We start from the raw sequence: 12277 nt of genomic DNA on the forward strand, positions 1-12277 counted from the left end.
TGAACCAACGGTCCATGAAGGGTTGTTGCTGGATGTTGTCTATGTGCATTATTTCCAAAACCACGGCTAGCTAGATTATTTCTTGAAAATTAGGGATTTCAATGACGAAATAGCTATGGAATTTATGCATTCCTTTGATGAAGGAGAATCTATAGTTAAAGGGTTGAGGGTAATTGCTATGGAGCAGCGAATTGCAGAGGTCACAGGGTTGCTGCAGGAAGGAGAACTCTTTCCAGAATCAAAGGATGCAAGGAGTGCCAGGGCAGAGTTCACAATTTCTACTGACAGACCCTTAATGGTGGATAGACAAGGGACTAGAAGGGTTTCTTTGCCAGCACATTGGCCCCAGGTAGCTTTGTATATTATGAAATATATTACATGTGAAGGATGATATTCAAATCTACATTCACCTCATTTCAAGTTACTTAGTCATCTGCATCATGACCGGTGAGTTAATGTCCCAAATTTCTTGTATCATCTCATTTCTATAAGTGCTAAGGAGACTAAAAAATATGGAAATCACTCTGTTAGCCATCATGGACTGGTGAAGTTGCTTGTACAACGGTCCCTGAGAGATGTTTCACAAATGGAATGGGGTGTGTTTGAGGATATTCTGCAATTTAGGGTTGATGAAGCCCCTATTGAAAATAATCCGCCGACTCAAGAAGAGATTGTTGCAGAAGATCTTTCTGGTGAAGATGAGGGTTTGCTGGTTGCTGAAGGAGCCGCAATTATTATGAAAGGAAATATTGAAGTAGAGTCAATCGAAGGACAAACCTCTACCTCTCTTCAAAGAGATTCACCTATTTTGCAAAGGGAAGGAAAAGAATTGGAAAAGGATGAATCAGATGAAGAATTTGTTATCCGGCCACAGGAAGCACATATTCCTCCTGTAGTCAAGAGGCGTCGAACAAAAATAAAAAATCTTGCATCTATTTCAAAAGTGTATGTAAGGAGAACAAGAAGGAGGACACAGAAGACTCAATCTGTGAGTAATCCAACATAGGTTATTGCAGTAGAAACTTCAGAAGAAGAAGATGCTGCAGAGAAGGAAATGCAAGAAAACCCTGTGGAAGAGGAAATTCAAGAAAACCCTGCAGAGGAAGAAATTCAAGAAGAAATTCAGGAAGAAGTTGTAATGGATAAGCTAGCAAATCTTGCTTCAGTGGCATTGCAATGTGAAGAGTTTGTTGATGATGTTCTACAGCAACCTGAAGAAAATGTGGGAGATATGTCAACTCAGAATGAAGAGTTTGTTGAAGAAATCCCACAGTCTAAGGTAGGACCTATTAGACCTCCTTCATCCCTAACTAGTTTATCAAGTGCTTTAACATTTTTTAGGCAATGGGAAATAGAGAAGGATAGGTTGCAAGGGATAATTAATAAGAAATAAAAAGAGATTGAAAAGAAAGATAATAGAATTAAAGAATTGGAAGCTAAGGTAGAAGAGATTTATGGTATGGTTCTTGAGATAATGCAGTGTAGGGCACCCCTAAGAATTTATGCAGTACATTTGAAAGAGCGGTATCTGAATTTCAGACTAAACCACATTGTTAGGGACCTTAATCCATCCTTGGGAATACCTGAGGAATTCTATCATGCTTATCAAACCTCCCCATATGCTATAAGGAATTTGTTATGTGAATTATATTTACATAACTATGTTGTACCCCAAGACAGAGAATGGAATCCTTTATTGTATATTGGGGATATCCATCTCATAGCTCTAATGTCATGGATCCAAAATGAGATGATCATAGGACCACAAGCCAGGAAGTTTGAAAAATTGGAACTTGACTATCCATTGCCATTGAGGAGGGAATCAGAAGCACCCAGGGTTCTGTATTATGATTGGCAAAAGTTGCTAATAAGAGATGATGTTAGTAAGATAGTACTTCCAATGAGAGAAGAAGTCTATCAAGCGTATGAGAAATTGGTTCAGACCCACAGGACAATCACACTAGAAGGGCTAACTCAACGCTGGAATCATCTACCAGATCATTTAAAACTAGGAGAACCTTACTCATTATAAAATTTTCATGCAGCTATACAGAGAGCCTCCAGATACATACAGCTAGGTAGGGAGAAATCCAATAATTGGTTGCCATTAATCTTTCAGCCTCCGATCCTTATGTGGCCACTTTTGGCATGCCAACCAACAGAACATAATTATGATGCAGTTGTGGAAGAAACAACTAGATGGTTCAGGTTGGAGAAAATGAAAGGATTTTATTGGAATTTGCCTTCCAAGGGAACCGAACAGGACACTGTTGGTGATTTCAGAGTTTCAACAAAAATCAGAAATTTTCCTTTTGCTGCAAGAGCAACAAACCCTTAAAGTTGGGGGGCATGATAAGTCGATGCTTTAACATGTTTTTTATCAGGACTCTTAGGTTTTTGGTATCTTTTGGGTTGCATTGTGATAGTAAAGTATTGTGAATTGACTATATGTAATCCATATTTTAAAACTAAACTTAAGAAATCATGTTTGAACTTTGTCAGTTAATTCCTAACGCCATGCCAATTTATTCCTGCAGCCAAATGATTTGTCCCTGTGATATGCGGATTATTTAGGATAATGTCATATGTGAGTTAATGAATGTATTAATTAAGAAAGATACATATTCATGTCCTTGTATGTTGTTTTTGTTTTAGTGCAGATAATAATTGATGCTACGGTGGATGATTTTCTTTCACACCTAAGGACTGGAGAATCACGTTTAGATAGCTGGAGGTCAAACTAAAGGAGATTCAAGCAAGTGTAATGTATGGCATAATCAGAGCAGTTGTACTTCACCATGGGAGTTTAACTCTGGTGCATATTGAATTCGCAAAATATCGCTTTGGCATGGAAAGACTGTGGTTCGGTTTTAGATCCACGGTTCCTGCAACCAAGCTCTCAGTTATCTCCTTCATCTGACAATTATCCACCTCTTCTTCTAGGCGTAACTTGGGTTGTCCATTGTAGTTGATCTTTTCTTTATAATAAGCTCTTCCTTCTTTCTGAGAGTTAGACAGAATGGAAAGGAATTGAGCAGAGTTTTGTCAAGCATTCTGAATTTTTCTCTTTTAGAATATGTAATCATTTTTCAGGAAGAAATGAATAAGAATATGTTGTTCTGATCTATTAATAGTTCTTTGCTGAGAGTTTGATATCACTCATCCAAGGGGGCCCACTTGGTGAGTGATCCTGTGTTTAAGATCATTGAAGTTATTTTTTACTTAGTTGCAGTAGAAGTTCATGACTGGATTGTTCCTGCAGCCACTGGAAATAGATCCGTTGACTGTTCCTATAGCCAAGACAAAACAACGTGATTTCTGTTATTTTCATTAGATCATTTCAACAGTGTTTTGTGAAGCTTTCATTTAGCCTTTTATGATTTCCATTCCTACCTTTCCTTTCTGCATAATGTTAGCCACTGCAGTAATCTAGAATAATCATTTACGGAGCTTAGTGCATATATATTGCAGACCCATTTCAAGTTTTACGTTCCTGGATTGATAATTAAATGAACACCAACCATGAAAATAGTAAACTCTACCATATGAATGTCCAAACTTCGGATTAAGATTTCAATTAGAGGTATTATTATTGTCATTATAGTTGGGGTAGACAAGGGGGAGATAGTGAGAGATAGAGATACTTGAGAGAGGGAGAGAAAGAGAGATATTAAGTGAAAGAGGGAAAGAGAGGGATAGACAAAAGAGAGAGTGGGTGAGGGATATGGGAAAGAGAGGGAGAGATACCTGAGAGGAAAGGAAGTAGGGAGGGGGAGACCTAAGAGACAAAGAGGTAGGGGTTAGGAAGAGAGAGGTGGAATGCAAGGAAGGGACTAGAGAGATAATGCTGATATGAGCATGTTGATTACTAAAATTTGACTAAGTCTAAAATTTATATGAATACTCTAAAAACTAGATTCTACATTATAGCTCCTAGAGATCTGGAACCACTCTCAAACATCCTGACAATATATACATAAAATATAACTTAAAGTATAAAAATTTTGTATACTTAAATGTTATATTTTATGTATATATTCGTAGAGAGAAAAATTTGTGCTTTCAAAGATGAAAATATTGCATGAAATACATTTGGTGCATGCCAAATATGGTGCACGCCAAATAAGGCATGCACCAAATGATTTTTTGAATTTTTTTTATTGGCGCGCACTAAATTTGGTGTGTGCCAATGTGTTGCCTTGGAAAACATCAAGCCAAAGGCTTCGATTTGCCTTGGGCATCCAACCCATCTCAAGCTTGAGACGTATTTTCCAACAAATATTGAAATTTTTCTAACTTTTTTCTTCATGCTCTCCATCAGGTTTGCACATGTTTCAATGCATTTTAAAAAATACCATACAATCGTCAATCTCTCTCTTAGCTATCCAGCCATATAATTCTTTTCAAATTTTGATAATGTTAAGGTCTTCATCCATAATTTCTTTTGTTAGTGTGTTCGATTTTTGTCAAAAACCAACATGTTGTATTTTGGCCATAGATTTTTACTCGTTTATCGAATTTAAAAAAAAAATACATTTTTAGAAACTAGACTGTCTACACAATTTAAAAAAAAATATCTGATTTTTTATTAGTTTTCACAAACTTTGGGGGGGAGCACGCTCAAATTTTTGTGTTTTAGGATATGTCCACTTCGGAAATTTGTAAAAATTCAAATATTCATAAAAAATTTAGCTGAAAAATCTGGCATAAACTTCAATGTGTTAGCTACATTCTCACTGAAGCGATTTGACAAATCCTAAAAAAAGTTGACATTTTAGGGGCACCACATTTTGTGCTATGTTATTTTTTTTTGAAAAAAAAGGACCAAAAAATGTGGTGCCCTTTTTTGAAACCCTTAATCTCCTTCATTTAAAAAAAAAATAGTATTTTAAAAAAGTAGACTCAGAGCACTTCAACTTTTGTTCTTGGTGCATCTTCAAATTTTGAGTGTACCTATCTTCAATTTCTCATCGAAGTTTAGACTTTGCTGATTTCAGGAAAAAAGTGGCATCTTAAGACCCCTTTTTGGTCCCCCATCTTTGTGCACTTACCCCTAACTCTCAACAAGTTAACCTCCAACGTTTTCAAAGAGCATTTAATTCCTCTTACAAGACATCATCCTAGCCCATGATGGTTGTCCCTTTGGCCATCCGTCAACTTTGCACAAAAGTTTACCTCTTGGACAATATCATGTTCCCTTGGACAATGACATTATCCAATGATGTCATCTCTTGAGGTTAACCCTAATGCTTACTTACCATCTAATTCTTGCTTAGCATCCTCTCAATCCATCTCAAGGTGACATTTGTCAACTTGGGATTGGATTGAATTCCTCCCATGGATTGATAACTTTCCATCCTAGCCCTTGTTGAGAGTGTTCAATCTCAACCACCCATTTCTCTATTTACTCTATAAATAGAGCCCCTTTCTTCGATCTAAGAATCAATCCACTTTATGCATTCTTATTAAAGTTTTTTTGCAGGTTATCAAGGAGCTCTCATTGTGCCTCTCTCAAGCATTAAGGCCATCCTAATTGCATCATGTTTATATTATATCATATGGTAGATTAATCATTTAGCTTAAGTGCATATCATTTCCATAGCATTTTCATCTTCATCTTAGTTTAATTAGATCATTTAATCCTTCAATTTGGAAACACACCTCCATTTTCCATATCATCTTCATATCAATAGTTTTGATCATCTAATCAACTAGGATCTTAGTACGTTGCATCCATTTAGATTCTAGTTCATCATTCAAATCTCATTTCTTTAGGTTGTCATCTTAAAGATCAAGTGCTCTTTGAAGTCAGGGCCACCTTGAATCTTGAAGATCCTTGGAGATAGAGGACAATGAGATGATTTTGAGAGGTTTACATTAGCTAACATGCTTTGTTGATTTTTATCTCTAATGCAATGTCTCATTGGTGTGTTTGTGTTGTTTGTGTCTCCTTTGTAGGTGCAACGATTTGAGCATACATTTTTGGCACCCACCATGGGGCTAGGCCCCTAATTTTATCAAAATTTTAACATTTTTGTGCAGGTCTGGCCCATAAAAGTTTGAAGATTCTTTTAGCGCATGCATTGTACGCTTTAGCATGTTTTTTCGTTGTTCTAGCACATTTATCTATTGTTTTAGCGTGTTTGTCCATTCTTCTAGCGCATTTGCAATACAGAGTAGCACATACACTATTCATTTTAGCACGTTTGTCTATCTGCCTTTTTTTTTGGGTCTCTGATAGTTTAGCGCATTTACACAGTCTTTTAGCGTGTTTGCAGTATGTTTTAGTGCAGACACAGTATGGTTTAGCACATTTGTCTTCTGTTTTAGCGCATTTGTTATAGAGGCAAAAAAATTGTAATTCACTAGGAAAATTAGGCTTGTCTAGCCCACCTAGTGATTAAGATTTTCACTAACTCTCTTTTTGCAGGTTTCTAACAAATTCCTGTAGGTTGGAGGAGTTTAAAATAGGATTTTTTTTTCTTTCTAGCTTTTTTTCAAAGTTGGATAAAAGGAACTCACATTTCCTTTTTGGTAAAAAGAACTTCACATATCATTTTGGTGTTCTTAAAATAAATCAAACTTGTTTTGGGGGCTTGAAAAGAACATCACTTGTAAAGGTTAAAAAGAATAACAAAATCAAACCTTCATTTTCTTGAAAGTTAGGAACAAAAATACAATCTTTCATTTGGGCTTAAAAAAAATCTTTTATTTCTAGCAAAGGTAAAATTCACAATCAACATCTTTATTTGCAAGATTAAAAAGAACAATCAACTTGTTCATTTTTGCAAAGTAGCTTACTTTATTGCAATGATTTTCATTTTGTTGACCAAGATTTCACATTCCTAGTTTAGAAAATTATTGCTATGTGGGACTAAAAAGAGCACCATGTTTTATTGGAGCAACATCTCCAATTAGGACTTAGATAATCATTGCTTTGAAGGCTAAGAAGAACATTGTGTGATTTGTCTTGAGTGGTAGGTATATGCTCTCCCCTTAATTAGGTGACCAAAAAGCCAAACCCACTCTTTTCATGCTTTATTTACCTTCAAGCATTTAGAACCTTTAGAGTGTCTGCCTTCCCAAATCCTTGAGGGGGCTAGTGAGAAGGGTACGACCCAAGCGGGCAATGACTTTATCGCCAAGTTTACCAACCCACTATAATCAAATGTGGAGGCTGATGAAAATCCCCTCCAATGGAAGTGTGTATTTGATAGCCTTCCCCTAGTATCCTTATGATGAGAAAAGCCTTTGTTCTAAAGGTTGGGAAGCCTCTTAATTGAGTTTATCATTTTCTGTGCCAAACGAAACATTTACTACGAACCATAGAAGTTGAAAATTTTGGCTGAGTTAGTTGCCATACATTGGAAATATCATAGTGCAAGGGTGGGGAAGAATCCACCCCCAATATTACTCATCATACATCTCCCAAGATAACTACTCAATTAAGGAGCAATTCTCTTTGGGTTAATTTATGGACAAAGGCAAAAAAATGGGCGCCCTCTAGGGGGTAACACAACTGTTTGAGCTGAAGGAGTATCGAGTGTGGGCTATGATATTGTCAATGACCCTTGATAAAGAGTCTACTTGGTGTGTTTTATTTGTATCGAAACCTATGAAAACATTGAGGATTTGAACACATCCTCATAAGAACATACACTCAATGTTTAGCATTAGGATGACCATTGTCTTCATGTGTGCTATGTATTCTTGTCATAAATGCTAAAATATCTTGCAAAAGAATCCAACAATCAACTCAAAGATCAGTTCAAAAAAAAGAGAAATAATAAGTGGGAGAGATTTTCAAATCCAACAAAGCACCTTGGAGGTGGTTATCAACTTTTCAACTATCTTAGGCAAGACTTTCATCCAACAAGATTAGGGGAGTATCAAACCAAGAGATCAAGAATTATCAAACAACTATCTCAACAAACAATACCTAGCTAGGTATTCAAGTTAGTTAGATCAAGTTTCCATATCAAGAGATTTTATCCATATCATTTGACGTGCTTTGTCATAGGGGTCTATCAAACAAACCCTTTATTCTACTTAGTAAGCTTGAGTATCAAAATGAAGTATCCATATCAACCAACCATATCAACTTTTTGATCATTTGTATGACCACTCCACATATTTTGAGAAGAAGAAGTCTTTTTCAAAAGACTAAGTTGAAGAAGAGACAACCTAGTCCTAAGGATCTTATCAAGAGGATAAAATTTCTCTACATCAATCGTTAACTCTTTGTGTCACATCGTATCTTCTTGTGTCATATGTGATTATACCTTCAAGGAAAATCTAACGAATTTGATGAAGAGCCTTTGAGAAGTAGGGCTTATACTCAAAAACCAACATTTAACCAATGTCTCAACAAAGGGGGAAAAATCACTCCCACTTTCTTTCCAAAAATTTGCATCACCTATAATGAAGCTCGACCCGAACCACCAACTCCACCAAGAACCCTGCTAGAAGAGGAGAAATCCACTACTACAGAAATATATTGATACCTGTTGGCACTTGATCTAAAAAATGCAAAGAATTGGATCCACAACCAGAATCAAGCATGAGTCATAGGGAGTCCAACCCTTTTGATGAATACACGCATATGGAGGAAGAGGAGACCATCAAGGAACTCGTCCAACAATGCCAAAAAAGTGCTGCCTTCCAAAAGCTCATGGAAAGGCTTATAGAGTCAGATAAACAAAAATACCCCCTCATGCTAAATAGTAAAGGAGTCAGGATTCTTGAGGACTATGACATGGAAAATTTGAGGAATACCACTGAAAGGATCCAAAATATAAGGACAAGGACCTACACATATAATACTCAGAATCAAAAGTATTTGAAAGGAGAGAACACACATGATCAAGACAACACCCGCAACCGAGATGATACTCGTAATTATGTCAATGCTAGTAAACAAGGAGATGCCCTTCATCGAAGGTCCAATGAAGAAAATATTCCCTTGGCCCACATCACACAATAAGTCCAAGCACTCCAACGACAGATGCATGATACACAACAAGGGTCTATGATGAGGTATTCTTTGGAGGACATTTGTCCTTATCATTTTGATGAAAGGATAAACATGATACCCTTCCAACCAAATTTAGATATACCAAAGTATGATAAATATAATGGTAAGAGTGATCCTTGTGATCACGTTAGGGAATTATGCACTATGAGCTTGGATTTTGCCCATAACAATACATGCATGATGAGGCTATTCCCAAGAAGTTTGGGAGGACAAAAAATGGAGTGGTTGTCAAAACTCACACCTACTATCAGATCATTCAATGAGTTGGTGAATAAATTAATTACACAATACTTGTATATTATCCAACATTAGGTCACCATGCTTGACATATGCAATATGAAGCAAAAGAACAATGAAAAATTCATGGTGTTCTTACAACGATGGAGGCGCACGGTCTCAAGGTACCCACGTGGTGTACCTGAAAAGGAAAAAATGGAAATCTTCATAGACAATTTAAATGATGAAATGAGTTATCAACTCAAAATACAATGTCTACCTACTTTCCCAAAATTAATCGAGAATGGCATCCAAGTAGAGGAAGCCTCAATCAGGAAGGGAACATTGAAGTTCTCCAAGGAAGGTGTTAGTTCATCAAGAAACAACACCTATAGCAATCAATACAACAACAACAACTCGGACGAGTCCAAGTTTTGGACTAGAAACAAAAATGTTGTTAATGATGGTGTAGTCGATGCCAACAATGTAAAGTATAAGCAACCAGTACTGACTTTATCAAGTAACGCACCATCCAACAATAATCAAAGAAGTGTCAATCAAGGCATTAACAACTATCAATGTACCAACAACCAAAGGAACAACAACAACAACCAAGGGAATAAAAACTACCAAGGGAACAACAACAATCAAGGAAGTAACACCAACACTCCACCTCCCGAATATCGAGGAAACTATACACCATTGGGACAAACCATATAATCTACATTTCAAGAACTATTGGAAAACAAACTCATCACATTGCCAGTCATAAGAAATTTTGAACCCCAAGTCAAACCAACATGGTGGAATGACTCGCATATTGTAATTATCATTGAAACAAGGGGCATAGAACAAATGATTGCATGAGGTTGAAAAACCTAGTTCAAGACATGATAGACAAGGGAGACGTAACAGTTGATGGTCATAAAACCAACGCTGATCACGGGGCATTCAAAAATCCTCTTCCTAATTATGACAAGGGAGGAGCATCAACATCAAACAACAACAAAGGAGCTCGCATCAACCACATATACGACAATTTCATCAATCACATATCAACATATGACAATCAAGTGAATGTCATAAAAATCAAGGACAAACAAGAACATGTGTCAGTGAATGTGACAAACAAGGGCCCATAAATATGTCTTGAAAGGGAGCACATCTAAAGAAAAAACTCTCCCCAAGACTCAATATAGCTTGGTCGATCAACTACAAAGGACACCTGCCCAGATATCGATATTAAAATTGCTCAAACTCTCACCAAAACATAAGGATGTCTTGGAGCAAGCTCTTGTAGAAACTATGGTTCCAAATGACCTGGATGTCGACTGATTCCAAGCCATGGTGGTGCATATGACGATGCCACATAACTTATCATTTTTAGAGCATGATGATGTCTCTTTGAGTCATCCACACAACACCCCGCTCCATATTGAAGTCCTAGTCTACAAACATCGAGTTAAAAGTGTGCTAATAGGTGGAGGAGTTGGCCTAGATATATGTACCTTAAAGCTTATCCATTGCATTAGGCTTCTCCGAGAAAGCTATTGATCCCAAAAAGAAGATCACTATCAAGGCCTTTGATGATGAAGAAAGGTTGTCTAAAGGAATAGTGGTGTTACCCATTTAGGTAGGACCTGTGCAAAAAGACACAATGTGCCAAGTCTTAGATATGGACTTGACATATAACATACTCTTGGGTCATCCTTGGTTCCATAAAATGCAAGTGATACCTTCCACGTATCATCAATGTCTCAAGTTCCCTTACAAGGGACAAGAGATCACAATATCAATAGACACTAACCCCTTTCAGTATTGCAACACTATGGGGGAAAATCAAAATGTTCTGGTACCACACAACAGGGAAGCCCAAGATTCCTCATCATCAAATAATCAAGAAAAACTCAAGTCTTTGACCATAGACTTTGAGAAGAAGATGAAGATAAAGGACAAAGGCATGGGGGAGTACTTTTTTGAACCTCTATGTCTATCAAAGTTTCCCATATCGCTAAGATCCTATAGACAACCTTCAACATCAAGGCACCAAGCAACACAACCCATCAAAACATTTGATGGAAAATTATCCAAATCGACACACTTTTAGAAGAATCGAAAGACAAGGATATCCTCAACTGGCTATACAATGATGAGGAAGAAATAAGAGCTGCTGCTCTAGGAGTTGCCATCCTCACATAACAATATGGTAATGGGTTTATAATCATGCTACAAATGGGGTACAAAGGAAAAGGACCTATTGGCAAGCGTCAAGAGGGCATCGTAGAACCGATCCAGTCTCATTCACAATTGCAAAAGATGAATCGGGACTAGGGTATGGCTAGCATATCCAACCTATTCAAAAACAAGATCATCAAAATTCTTGAAGGAAAATAAATGAGACATATATCGAAGAATCATGGTAAGAGGTAATACACCAAGAAGATAAGAAGACAAACAAAGAACAAGAGGATGAAGAATATGAGAAATAACAAGAGGAGCTCGCTATTCAAAGAGAGGAGGCCTCCTATAAACAGATACATCATGTAATGGGACCTAATCAAACCGAATCTGAGCCACATCATGAAGAGGAACTTGCCAGTCAAAGGGAGGAGACTGTTTATGAACAAATCCAAAGATTACAAGCAAGCACAAAACCTGAATCAACACAAGCCACAAAACTTGAATCGATTATCAGTGACCTCTTGTTGCCATACAACATTCCTGTTAGATTTAGTGGGGTAACCTTAGACATTGATTATGAAACAGACTCCAATGAGTATGAATGGGACACTTGTTCTGATGTCACTAAGGACATTGAGGTGGATGCAATCCATACATATACACCCATACCTTCTGAGGGAGAAGGTTTGAGGCCTAGATCATTTGAATTTGGACCACTACATATCTATGAGGCTAGTGAGAATGAGCAGTGTCAATACGAAAGAGGCAACATCAAAGAGAGTACCATCAAAAACCTTGATACTATCATAGACTTTGATACATCCAATGACAACTATGACAATGTCT

Source organism: Cryptomeria japonica, chromosome 8, assembly GCF_030272615.1.
Source record: "Cryptomeria japonica chromosome 8, Sugi_1.0, whole genome shotgun sequence".
Classification (NCBI taxonomy): Eukaryota; Viridiplantae; Streptophyta; class Pinopsida; order Cupressales; family Cupressaceae; genus Cryptomeria; species Cryptomeria japonica.